The sequence below is a fragment of the Sycon ciliatum genome, chromosome 9 (genome assembly GCF_964019385.1).
Source record: "Sycon ciliatum chromosome 9, ocSycCili1.1, whole genome shotgun sequence".
Taxonomy (NCBI): Eukaryota; Metazoa; Porifera; class Calcarea; order Leucosolenida; family Sycettidae; genus Sycon; species Sycon ciliatum.
Window position 1 is genome coordinate 2,710,594 of NC_088651.1, and position 13,397 is coordinate 2,723,990.

Below are 13,397 nucleotides of genomic sequence, written 5' to 3' on the forward strand. Positions count from 1 at the left end.
CCAGCTGGACAAGGTTCAGCAACGTGCCCTGCATTTCCTGGGACCTGGAACCATCCTCCAAAGTCTTCAGCTTCGTGGGATGGTGGCAGCCCTGTCATACTTGTTCAAGCTGCACTACATTCCAGGGCCTCCCCAAGTAAAGGCCATACTGCTCAAAAAACAAAGTCCCCTGCCGTAGCTAGCATGTGCACACGGCAAAACCGTCAGACGCACCATGCCTTCCAGCTGAAGTGGACACCAACTCGCACAGCCCCTGACCATCTCCTGCGATCCTTCCCCTTCTTTGCCATCACACCCTGGAACAACCTACCTGCGGACCTCCTGCTTCACGAAAAACATTCAAGATGCCTCCAAACCATCAAGGTCAACGTATGTAAGGATCTAATCCGAAAGAGATGGCTGTGGTCCACACAGTACCTGTGACGATGATATTGAGACCCATTTAGTATTTACTTCTCTACTAGTACTTGCTTGTTATGATTATTGTTCTCTTTATTTTTTTCCCTTCTTGTTAAGTCATTACACGTATTTATATTTTTTGGTGCAATACTAGCGCCCCTTTCTCGCGCCAAATTATTATTTTTGCTGCTTGACCATGCAACCCCCCCCTTTTTTCGATGCCAGGTTGCAACGCTAACACCGAGACCCCTGATCGGTCGAGTTGCTCCCTGTACATCAGGACGTCGTCCCTACATCCCCTGTGTCTTGTCTTGTGTTTGTCTCCACATGTCTCTCTGTAGGGCTGTGTTCCCAATAAAAAATAAATAAAAATAAATGTAATGTGATCTGGTTATCCGTCTCAACTGCCGGCTCATCCTCCGTGTCTGCCATCGTGTCATTCTCCTCAACCAGGTCGATCACTGCCATTGCGCGAGGCCCTCGAGGATGAATGTTTTTTTTTTTTTTTTTTGTTTTTTTTTTTTTTTTGATCCCACCTTCCAACCCGGCAAATATTTTGATTTTGATAAAAACGATTCAAAGCCTCTCAGTTATTTAGTACTACTTGATGTATATATAAGAATAATAACATTAGTTACACTTTCACACCAAACTAGCTCGGCGCAGCACCAATCACTGCAGGGGAACCCGACCCTCCCCCATCGCCAACTCACGAAGCATGTGAACTGGACGATGACGGGACGACCGAGCACCCCTGACACACAACACAGCGGAACGTAGCAGCGCGAAAGACACCCGACAACGATAATAACTCATCAACGACGAATAGCTACCTCCCGAAGATTGAGCTGTAAGGAGGCAAAGGCGCCTGAGGAAGGCCGTGGATGCCGGCGCGGCAGCCCCATTCACGGAAAACACAAGAGGTGCAAAGGCACCACGCTCCACATTGACTACTCTCTCCTGATATTGCAGTCTCTTAGCGCCCTCATGTTGCCGGAAGAGCGCGTCCAGGCTTCTGGACGCGTAGGAAGAAGCGTCAGGATTAAACACCCTTACATCAAAAAATGCATCTTGCCCACGAGGATGAATGTCGTTTTGATCATTGTAATTGACTGCTCTTTTGGTGCTGACGTTGTCGTCTTCGGTACCTGATTCCCAGTGTCGTAATAATCCACAGCATAATTGGCAGTTGCTCTTGTACAGTGTAGGCCTCTTGCAATTCTCTGCATATTGATTTCGTTTTTCTGTATTCTGTTTGTCTAGGTCTTCTTTTTCTTGTCCGTGGTTCAGTATTCGTCTCATCAATGTCTGTATGCGCCGCCGACGCTACGGATTTGGCACTCGTTATGACATGTAGTTTCTCACGACCACCAGTCTCGCCGTCTAGCTGATGACGACTCATCACAGGGGCAAAGTGAACTAGGTTTTTGAACCAGTGTAATCATGAATAAAAACCATGCAGAGCCAAAGTGTAATGTTACGAGTTTTGACGCAAATTTCTGTCCGTTTTGAGCCCTATTGTCGAACTCGATAGCGCTATGCTCCTGGTGGACAATTGTACATCAGTAAATGAGCCAGTATTGACTATGCAATAGACGTTGGAAAGGTGTTAACGGGAAACGTTTAAAGGACAATTGACTACCGCCAACAGCAAACGAGCCAGTAACTCTCGCTTAGTCGTAAGGCCAGCGAGGCTCTATTACTTTTCGTGGGAATCCAAAGAGGCTGGTAGAAGGCAGATTAGGCTGACTTTTTCATCAGTGATGGTGATTTTTCCAGTTTTCTAACACATTCCAGCACTGAGCTAAACAGTAGACATTGCAAATACTCAAATAGATATTTCCACGTCAGGGCTATTGCGTTAGATGACTTGCTACAATGTATCCTATTCGTATGGGAAGAGTTTAGCCTACATGTACGCAGAATTTGTGGGTTCGATTCCCACTCATCGCATGAAGTTTTAACAGGAGATTTTTTTGAAGTGAATTTTTCTTCACAGTAAAAAAGGTTATTATTATGAATACAGTACAGTATCACCTCTAGGTCGTGTGTTTTTGTCTTTTGTGTCCATATCCCATACTCCACAGGTACCATTTCGTGTTGCACTGACGATCTCCAACAGTCCACTGCCTCCCTTCAAGGGTCCCTCAACAGTCCTGAGGAGTGGGGCCGCAAGTGGCGTATCTGTTTTGAGCCGGCCAAGACACAGTGCATGACTCTACATCGCAAACACGTTCCCCCTGCACTTCACCAGTCACCTTTGGAGGTGAAGCACTCCAGGAGACAGATACCCTGAAGCTTCTGGGAGTTAAGCTCGACCCTACTCTCTCCTTCAGAGCGCGCACTCGCAGTGTTGCACTGCGCCTCCCATAGGCTGGGTTTCCTGCGAAAGGCAGCACCCATCCTGGACGACTATGGTCGAGTGACGGTCTACAGGGGATTCGTGCGACCACAACTTGAATATGCCCCACTGGCCTGGTCGAGCGCAGCCGCAACTAACATGGCCCAGCTGGACAAGGTTCAGCAACGTGCCCTGCATTTCCTGGGACCTGGAACCATCCTCCAAAGTCTTCAGCTTCGTCGGATGGTGGCAGCCCTGTCATACTTGTTCAAGCTGCACTACATTCCAGGGCCTCCCCAGGTAAAGGCCATGCTGCCACCAACCAAGCCCCCTGCCGTAGCTAGCATGTGCACACGGCAAAAACGTCAGACGCACCATGCCTTCCAGCTGAAGTGGACACCAACTCGCACAGCCCCTGACTACCTCCTGCGATCCTTCCCCTTCTTCGCCATCACACCCTGGAACAACCTGCCTGCGGACCTCCTGCTTCACGAAAAACATTCAAGACGCCTCCAAACCTTCAAGGTCGACGTATGTATGGATCTAATCCGAAAGAGATGGCTGTGGTCCACACAGTACCTGTGACGAAGATATTGAGACCCATTTAGTATTTACCTCTCTACTAGTACTTGCTTGTTATGATTATTGTTCTCTTTCTTCTTTTTCCCTTCTGGTTTAGTCATTACACGTATTTATATTATTTGGTGCAATACTAGCGCCCCTTTCTCGCGCCAAATTATTATTTTTGCTACTTGACCATGCAACCCCCCCTTTTTGTCGATGCCAGGGTGCAACGCTAACACCGAGACCCCTGGTCGGTCGAGTTGCTCCCTGTACATCGGCACGTCGTCCCTACATCCCCTGTGTCTTGTCTTGTGTTTGTCTCCACATGTCTCTTTGTAGGGCTGTGTTCCCAATGAAAAATTATAGCAATAAAAACTGCTTTATGGCAGTTTTCTAAAAAAAAGTTATTGTGTTCTCGTCCATGGACCCCGTCTAAAAAGTAAGAAATTAACGAAATGTGATAGCCGAAAATTAAAATTTCACACAAAACCTCACAATAATCACAACACTTGAAATGCTGCTTTCAACACTAAACTTGTACCGCACAACAATTGGCAACATGCATGTCATGCATGCATAGGAAAGAGGATCACGAGGGGAAAAGGTCTTATTATTATTATTATTAAATTTTGAATACGGCAGTCCCACAGGCCTAGGGCCTTTTACAGGTCTTCTGCATGTAGCTTTTCATTCTGTATGTGATTATTGTGAGGTTTTGTGTGAAATTTTAATTTTCGGCTATCACATTTCGTTAATTTCTTACTTTTTAGACGGGGTCCATGGACGAGAACACAATAACTTTTTTTTAGAAAACTGCCATAAAGCAGTTTTTATTGCTATAATTTCTTTTGTTTTTTCTGTCACCAATGGAATGCCCTATATCAATAATTATGTAAATGATGGCCTTCACATCATGTCAATTACACCGTATCATACGCATTGATGTGCAAGCCTTTTCTTGCAGAAAATGGCACTAGCATGTTCTTCTGCGGGGATACATGTGAGTGTAGTGGTGGACAGTGGTGATACTTTTTTTATAAGGAGGTCATTCTGTGCATGTTGCTGTAGCAGAATTTCATTATTATTATTATTATTATTATTTGGGGCTCCCCGCGTGCTAGTTTGTACGTGAAGTGTGTGGGTTACAGTGAGGGCTGCGTCCCACCCGCCTGTGTGGATTCACAGGAAGTGTGAGTTACGAAGTCTGAAGAAAATGTTGAACAGTCTCTGCTGGGATGACGACTACACCATAGCTCAGTGGTTAGAGCATCGCTGGCTACAAGCGAGGGTCCCTGGTTCGAGTCCTGGTGGTGATAGTCAATTTTTTCTTCAGACTTTTCCCGTTTGTCTCTTTCCCTCAAACCAGTTAATATTTTATGACTTGGGGCTCCCCGCGTGCTAGTTTGTACGTGAAGTGTGTGGGTTACAGTGAGGGCTGCGTCCCACCCGCCTGTGTGGATTCACAGGAAGTGTGAGTTACGAAGTCTGAAGAAAATGTTGAACAGTCTCTGCTGGGATGACGACTACACCATAGCTCAGTGGTTAGAGCATCGCTGGCTACAAGCGAGGGTCCCTGGTTCGAGTCCTGGTGGTGATAGTCAATTTTTTCTTCAGACTTTTCCCGTTTGTCTCTTTCCCTCAAACCAGTTAATATTATTATTATTTTATTTATTTTACTAGGGTGTTTCATGACTGTCATAAAATTGTCTTGCCTTTCAGATAGATATTTCAGATTTCCCCACCCTCGATCAGATTTATTTGAGAAATGTAACAAGGTACTTGTCGCAGATGTTTTTGTTGATTCTGTGTTTATAATGGTTTATAATCATGGGTTATCGTGATAAGGTCATCCTGCATCATATTGCACTGAAATCGTAATCCTGTTGATGTCGATACAACTTTTGGAAGTAGTTCAATGACTTCAAACTGGTAGTCCACGATTTTCTAAAACAACACAAAGGAGGAACAATAAACATGTATTAAAATGTAAACAAATACATTGCTGAGTCCAAAACCTCGTTCCAACAACTACACTGATCCTGAGGATAAAAGGGGATAGGCTTTGGTTGGAGGTACTGAGAGATAAACAAGGCACTCCATAATAATAAAATCTTACACATCTTTTGGTGAGTATGAATGATATCCAGTCGAACCTCTTTAGGACGAACACCAAGGGACCAATGGTATTTATTCTGTGAGTTTGTCTTAACCTATTTTATAACCAGTGAATACAATTATTTCTCCAATAGACATACGAATAGATTTCTTCTACAGCGAAAGATTCTAAGCCACACCAACTCATTGACTCGTCTCGTATGAAACAAATGAGTCACTAGAGAGGTTCTGCAAAACGAAAATGCGTAAAAAGGTTCGTTCATTGCCATGAAGTGCAAAACTTCGCAACTTGGGACGCGAAACTTGCAGGGAACGCGAAATGAACTGTCGTACTCGTAGGACATTTCGTGAGATCGGGTCATGGCGTACGTGCACTTGGCCCGCGCAAACTACGAAAATGTGCAGAACGCAAAGTTCGTGCAAAAATTCGTACACACTTTCGCAAGGACTGTCGAGAAACTTCGTTCGAATTTTCGTTTTGCAGAACCTCTCTACTGAACGTTTTTTTAACAACATGACGGCAACTGAAACAGCAACAGAGAAAGTACGATACATGTACAGCACATTCTTGCAGGTACTACAAACAGATTGCAGATCGTAATTCTTGCTTTGGCGGCACGAAACTTTATTTGGGGCAGTGCAATCTCGGCGGTACTCACAAATAATAAATCAAACAGCCCAGACTCAAGTAAACAAATCCAATCATACAACTACAAGTACGAGATCTTCACGAGACGAGACTGCACCCATTGGCTTGTTTCGCATGAAGCAAACAAGTTTACTGAACCTCTCCACAATGGAGATTTTCCCTGATATGCGAATTTATTTTGCAAACTCGGTCAATGGGTCCTTGAACCTTTCCCTCCAGATTGGGAACTGCCAACGATAGTATGCCACTGACCAGTGCCTTACTTGTAACGTTCCAATGTACAATGAATATGAGTATTTCGACAACACATTTTAACATACCGGTAAGCCTTACCGTGAACTCGCGTTCTTCGTACACTGTAGACAAGGGCAAAGAGATAAAAATGGATCTAAATCCGAATAAAATCAGCACACGTTTCCGTAAATGAAAGGGTGAGCATAAGCAAATGAATCGAAGGAAACCGGTCAACTCAGAGATCACCTGTCATCGAGCATTCCGTAAAAGGAGGCCTCGGCAGCGGAAAAGCTAAATTATTTAGAAAAGAGATCCTGTCAGCTTTTCCATTATTTATTGCATTCCGCCCAAGATCAGCACACTTTTCGTAAATGAAAGAGTGAACACAAGCAAATGAATCAAAGGGAACTGGTCAACTCACCTGTCAGTAATATTCCGCGAAAGGAGGTCTCAGCAGCGCCGAAACGAAATAAGCCAGGCCAGGAGTCGAAATATCCGAAACAGCTCATACAAGAAGCAGTTCCAAAGAAGGAAGTTCCTTGCGCATGCACATCCGAACACGGACTGCACTGCAACACAATGTCTGCCGTGCAGTGCACAGCACGCGCCTTCCACCCGTTGGTAGATCTAATACCGAGCACCTTACGTAGAGATTTACGTAGCCTAAGTGAAATACCGAGCACCTTACGTAGAAAGTTACGTAGCATAGCGGTGTCGTTTTTCTTGCCATGTGAACACAATAATAGAAAAGCTGACAGGATCGCTTTTCTAAATAAATATAAATAAATATAATGTGATATGGTTATCCGTCTCAACTGCCGGCTCATCTTCCGTGTCTGCCATCGTGTCATTCTCCTCAACCAGGTCGATCACTGCCATGGCGCGAGGCCCTCGAGGATTAATGTCGTTTTGATCATTGTAATTGACTGCTCCTTTGGTGCTGACGTTGTCGTCTTCGGTACCTGATTCCCAGTGTTGTAATGATCCGCAGCATAATTGGCAGTTGCTCTTGTACAGTGTAGGCCTTTCGCAATTCTCTGCATATTGATTTCGTTTTCTGTATTCTGTTTGTCTAGGTCTTCTTTTTCTTGTCCGTGGTTCAGTATTCGTCTCATCAATGTCTGTATGCGCCACCGACGCGACGGATTTGGCACTCGTTATGACATGTAGTTTCTCACGACAAACAGTCTCGCCGTCTAGCTGATGACAACTCATCACAGGGGCAAAGTGAACTAGGTTTTTGAACCAGTGTAATCATGAATAAAAACCATGCAGAGCCAAAGTGTAATGTTACGAGTTTTGACGCAAATTTCTGTCCGTTTTGAGCCCTATTGTCGAACTCGATAGCGCTATGCTCCCGGTGGACAATTGTACATCAGTAAATGAGCCAGTAATGACTATGCAATAGACGTTGGAAAGGTGTTAACGGGAAACGTTTGAAGTAAAATTGACTACCGCCAACAGCACACGAGCCAGTAACTCTCGCTTAGTCGTAAGGTTAGCGAGGGTCCACTGTATTACCTTTCGTGGGAATCCGAAGAGGCTGGTAGAAGGCAGACTAGGCTGACCTTTTCATCAGTGATGGTGATTTTTCCAGTTTTCTAACACATTCGGGCACTGACCTAAAAAGTAGACATTTGAAATACTCAAATAGATATTTCCACGTCAGGGCAATTGCGTTAGATGACTTGCTACAATGTATCCTATTCGTATTGGAAGAGTTTAGCCTACATGTACGCAGAATGGTGGGTTCGAATCCCACTCACCGCATGAAGTTTGAACGAGAGATTTTTTTGAAGTGAATTTTTCTTCACAGTAAAAAAGGTTATTATTATGAATACAGTACAGTATCACGTCTAGCTCGTGTGTTTTTGTCCTTTGTGTCCATATCCCATACTTCGCACTTAATGTCGTTTTGATCCTTGTAGTTGACTGCAATCGATCTTCTACAGTTTAGGCCTCTTGCAAATCTCGGCAGGATTTTGCTTTTTTGTGTTCTGTTTGTCTAGGTCTTCTTTTTCTTGTCCGTGGTCCAGTATTCGTCTCGTCCTTGTATGTATGCTCCACGGACGCTACGGATTCGGCACTCGCTATGACATGTAGTTTCTCACGACGGCCAGTCTCGCCGTCTAGCTGATGACGACTCATCATAGGGGCAACGTGAACTCGGTTTTTGAAACAGTGTAATCATGGGTAAAGACCAGGCAGAGCCAAAATGTAATGTTACGAGTTTTGACGCAAATATCTGTCCGTTTTGAACGGCATTGGCGAACCCGATAACGCTATGCTCCCGGTGGACAATTGTACATCAGTAAATGAGCCAGTAAGGACTATGCAATAGACGTTGGAAAAGTCTTAACGGTAAACGTTTGCAGAAACTATCTCTGCTTCCCTGTCTCTCGCACAGCCACTCTTCTGAAGTCCCCTCTATTTTAGGCTAACTAGTACATAATGTACAGTTTAACATCGATTATCCGCACATCGACTATCCGACCATTCGATTATCCGTAACAGTTTTTTTGGGCGCACGTGCCGTAGAGTACGCACTGTGCATGTAGTGAGCCGTTCAAAAAATACGAAAATTTTGAAAAGTAAAAAGTAAAATGGTCGTGCGGCTAGTAATAACCACTGAAAGTGTGTGAGTGACAGTTTTTTCTTATCCGGAACATTTGCCTTATCTAAACACCGCCTGACAGTTGTGTGCCCAGAGGTGGTCGGATAATCGATGTTCAACTGTATACACATTGGTCGTTGAGGTCACAGGACCTCAACACCTTCCAACGACTTTCCACTTTTGCTACTTTACTTCGCTAGGTATTCACCTGTTCTGGGCCACTGTGTAATTCGTATCTCTTGAGCTTTCTTCTTTCTTTTGAGTTATCTTCCTTATTTTTTCCTTCTTTCCTATACATGTACGTCTAGTTCTTTTCTTGTTGATTTGGTGGTGGTTGGCTATCACCCCTCTCTCATTCTATATTTGCATTGCTTGCCACGGGATGATGATGCAATAATAATAAAAATAAAGGACAATTGACTATCACAAACAGCACACCAACCAGGGACTCTCGCTTAGTCGTAAGGCCAGGGGGCTGGCTCTATTACTTTTCGTGGGAATCCGAAGCGGCTGGTAGAACAGACTAGGCTGACATTTTCATCAGTGATGGTGATTTTTTCCAGTTTGCCAACAAAATACAGCACTGACCCTCGCTTAGTCGTAAGGCCAGCGACGCTCCACTACTAAGCTATGGTGTAGGCGTCATACCAGCAGCGACCGTTCAACAATTCTTCCCACATAGACGTCACGCTTCGTGGGAAACCGAAGAGCCTCGTAGGATGCAGACTAGGCGGACATTTTCATGAGATATCCTGACTTTTTAACTTTGCAAGAACACATTGCAGCACGGGGCTAACGGGTAGATATTCCAAATACTCAAATAGATATTTCCACGACAGGAACATTGCGTTTGATGACTTGCTTCAATGTATCCTATGCGTATGGAAAGAGTTCAACCTACGCAGAATGGTGGGTTCGAATACCACTCATCACATGTATCTTCAAGAAGAATTGTTTTTGGAATGAATTGTTTTCCCTAGCAAAACAAGCAGGGATTATTATGCATACAGTGCAGTATCACATCTCGCTCGTGTGTTTTCGTCTTTTGTGTCAATATCCCATACTCTGCACATACCTTTTCATATGGCATGTGTTGAGAGGTCGTTATCCGTTTCAACTGCCGGCTCGTCTTCCGTGTCTGCCATCGTGTCATTCTCCTCAACCAGGTCGATCACTGCCATTGCGCGAGGCCCTCGAGGATTAATGTCGTTTTGATCATTGTAATTGACTGCTCCTTTGGTGCTGATGTTGCCGTCTTCGGTACCTGATTCCCAGTGTTGTAATAACCCACAGCATAATTGGCAGTTGCCCTTGTAAAGTGTAGGCCTCTTGCAATTCTCTGCATATTGATTCCGTTTTTCTGTATTCTGTCTGTCTATGTCTTCTTTTTCTTGTCCGTGGTTCAGTATTCGTCTCGTCAATGTCTGTATGCGCCACCGACGCTACGGATTTACTGTCTGGAATGCCTTGCCCGCAGACCTGAGAGCCACAGCCTCGCAGTCCCTGTTTCACAGTCACATTTGCACGCACTTCTCTGACACCAAACACAATGCCACTCCGCACTGACATGCCTCTGTCCTCCTTCTTTGTGCGTTGCGCTTATTCTTATTAATTTTTGTGTTTCTGTTTCGGTACATTTCGTATTTCAAGGCATACCCCGAGGCTATAGGTATCGTTGATTAAAGGACCATTCTGGAACATTCAGCATCATTGTATTTCTCTTGCTAGGCTGTTCATTACGAATTATTAGCCCTCCACTGTCTGCTATCTCAACCCTACAGCCTCCCCTTATAATGGAACTCCCTTCAATTTAGACTACGTCTTTGGGAAATCCTCAAATATAGATAATAATAATAATAATTTGGCACTCGTTATGACATATAGGTTCTCACGACCACCAGTCTCGCCGTCTAGCTGATGACGACTCATCACAGGGGCAAAGTGAACTAGGTTTTTGAACCAGTGTAATCATGAATAAAAACTATGCAGAGCCAAAGTGTAATATTACGAGTTTTGACACGAATTTCTGTCCGTTTTGTGCCCTATTGTCGAACTCGATAGCGCTATGCTCCCGGTGGACAATTGTACATCAGTAAATGAGCCAGTAATGACTATGCAATAGACCTTGGAAAGGTGTTAACGGGAAACGTTTGAAGGACAATATTATTGACTACCGCCAACAGCACACGAGCCAGTAACTCTCGCTTAGTCGTAAGGCCAGCGAGGCTCTATTTCCTTTCGTGGGAATCCGAAAAGGCTGGTAGAAGGCAGACTAGGCTGACCTTTTCATCAGTGTTGGTGATTTTTCCAGTTTTCTAACACATTCCAGCACTGAGCTAAAAAGTAGACATTTCAAATACTCAAATAGATATTTCCACGTCAGGGCAATTGCGTTAGATGACTTGCTACAATGTATCCTATTCGTATGGGAATAGTTTAGCCTACATGTACGCAGAATGGTGGGTTCGAATCCCACTCATCGCATGAAGTTTGAGTAGGAGATTTTTTTGAAGTGAATTTTTCTTCACAGTAAAAATGGTTATTATTCCCGTAGCTATGCAGAAGACGTTACTTCAGTAACGTCTGGCGCTAGCCAGGGTCCACACAGCTTTAATTTGGTGTTTGTTTGTTTGTTTGTTTGTTTGTGTCACGCCTGGCGCTATCCCGTATCTGTACCGTACTGTACCGTACCAGCAAAGACAGCTGGCTACTTTTATTATGTTTGTTTGTTTGTGCCATCGACATGCCTGGCGCTATCCCCTACCTGTCCCGTACCATCAAGAGTACGGTACCATCAAGAGAATGAGTATATATGCGAAGTGTATCGGGGGAATGCATTCAGTGCAGTAACATTTTGTGTGGATTTGTGTGCGAGGCCGAGAACCCACTAGCAGGCTGGCTGGTCCGCCTGTCGACCAGCCCGGGGATCGCATGTAGGCTGATAGCATAATAATTATAACGTATCAGATTGAGTAATTATAACGTATATACAGTCATGTAGATCTATAGCAGGGAGTCATATTATGTAAACGACTCCCAGCTGTATGGGGAGATTTTCTGAAAAAAAATACGAAGTAGGGGACGAGTGAATGCAATCAGAAAATCTTACCATACAGCAGGGAGTCATATTATGTAAACGACTCCCTGCTGTATGGGGAAATTTTCTGAAAAAAATACGAAGTAGGGAGACGAGTAAATGCAATCAGAATGGATGTTAGTTGCCGTCAGTATAATAATAAGAAGAAGAAGAACGCCCGTGATCGGCAGAGTCAGCGCCGGTCCCAAAAAACGTCAGGACAGACATCCCGTCGACTCCAGAACGCCCGTGATCGGCAGAGTCAGCGCCGGTCCCATAGCTATGCAGAAGGCGTTACTTGTACTTCAGTATCTCATTGAAACGTTTTTGCAATACAATGATGTAGCTAATCAAAGGAAAAAGCATTTCCATCAGTTCTAACAACATGCACGATGAGCTAGGCAACAAAGCATAGCGCAGGGCCCTGAGCTTCCAAGCTCTCTCGTTATGAATACAGTACAGTATCACCTCTAGGTCGTGTGTTTTTGTCTTTTGTGTCCATATCCCATGCTCCGCACTTAATGTCGTTTTGATCCTTGTAGTTGACTGCAATCGATCTTCTACAGTTTAGGCCTCTTGCAAATCTCGGCATGATTTTGCTTTTTTATGTTCGGTTTGTCTAGGTCTTCTTTTTCTTGTCCGTGGTCCAGTATTCGTCTCGTCCTTGTATGTATGCGCCACCGACGCTACGGATTCGGCACTCGCTATGATATGTAGTTTCTCACAACCACCAGTCTCGCCGTCTAGCTGATGACGACTCATCATAGGGGCAAAGTGAACTCGGTTTTTGAACCGGTGTAATCATGGGTAAAGACCAGGCAGAGCCAAAATGGAATGTTACGAGTTTTGACGCAAATATCTGTCCGTTTTGAACCGCATTGGCGAACTCGATAACGCTATTCTCCCGGTGCCGGTGGACAATTGTACATCAATAAATGAGCCAGTAATGACTATGCAATAGACGTTGGAAAAGTCTTAACGGTAAACGTTTGGCGAAAGTATCTCTGCTTCCCTATCTCTCGCACAGCCACTCTTCTGAAGTCCCCTCTATTTTAGGCATACTAGTACAGTCATATACATGTATACACATTGGTCATTGCGGTCACAGGACATCAACACCTTCCAACGACTTTCCACTTTTGCTTCTTTACTTCGCTAGGTATTCACCTGTTCTGGGCCACTGTGTAATTCGTATCTCTTGAGCTTTCTTCTTTCTTTTGAGTTATCTTCCTTCTTTCTTCCTTCTTTCCTATACATGTACGTCTACAAGTAGTACTTTTCTTGTTGATTTGGTGGTGGTTGGCTATCACCCCTCTCTCATTCAATATTGGCATTGCTTGCCACGAGATGATGATGCAATAATAATAATAATAAAGGACAATTGACTATCACAAACAGCACACCA

The 13,397-nt window shown here is 44.3% G+C and overlaps 1 long non-coding RNA gene across 1 annotated transcript; it reads right to left on the reverse strand.

Moving 5' to 3' along the window:
- Nucleotides 1-5,084: 5,084 nt before the first annotated feature.
- On the reverse strand, nt 5,085-6,886 carry LOC135824567 (uncharacterized). The gene is made up of 3 exons (XR_010554880.1): nt 6,724-6,886; nt 6,402-6,424; nt 5,085-5,248 (listed from the first exon to the last, which is right to left on the reverse strand). It is a non-coding gene; the product is annotated as an uncharacterized LOC135824567 (long non-coding RNA).
- Between the last annotated feature and the right edge of the window lie 6,511 nt (nt 6,887-13,397).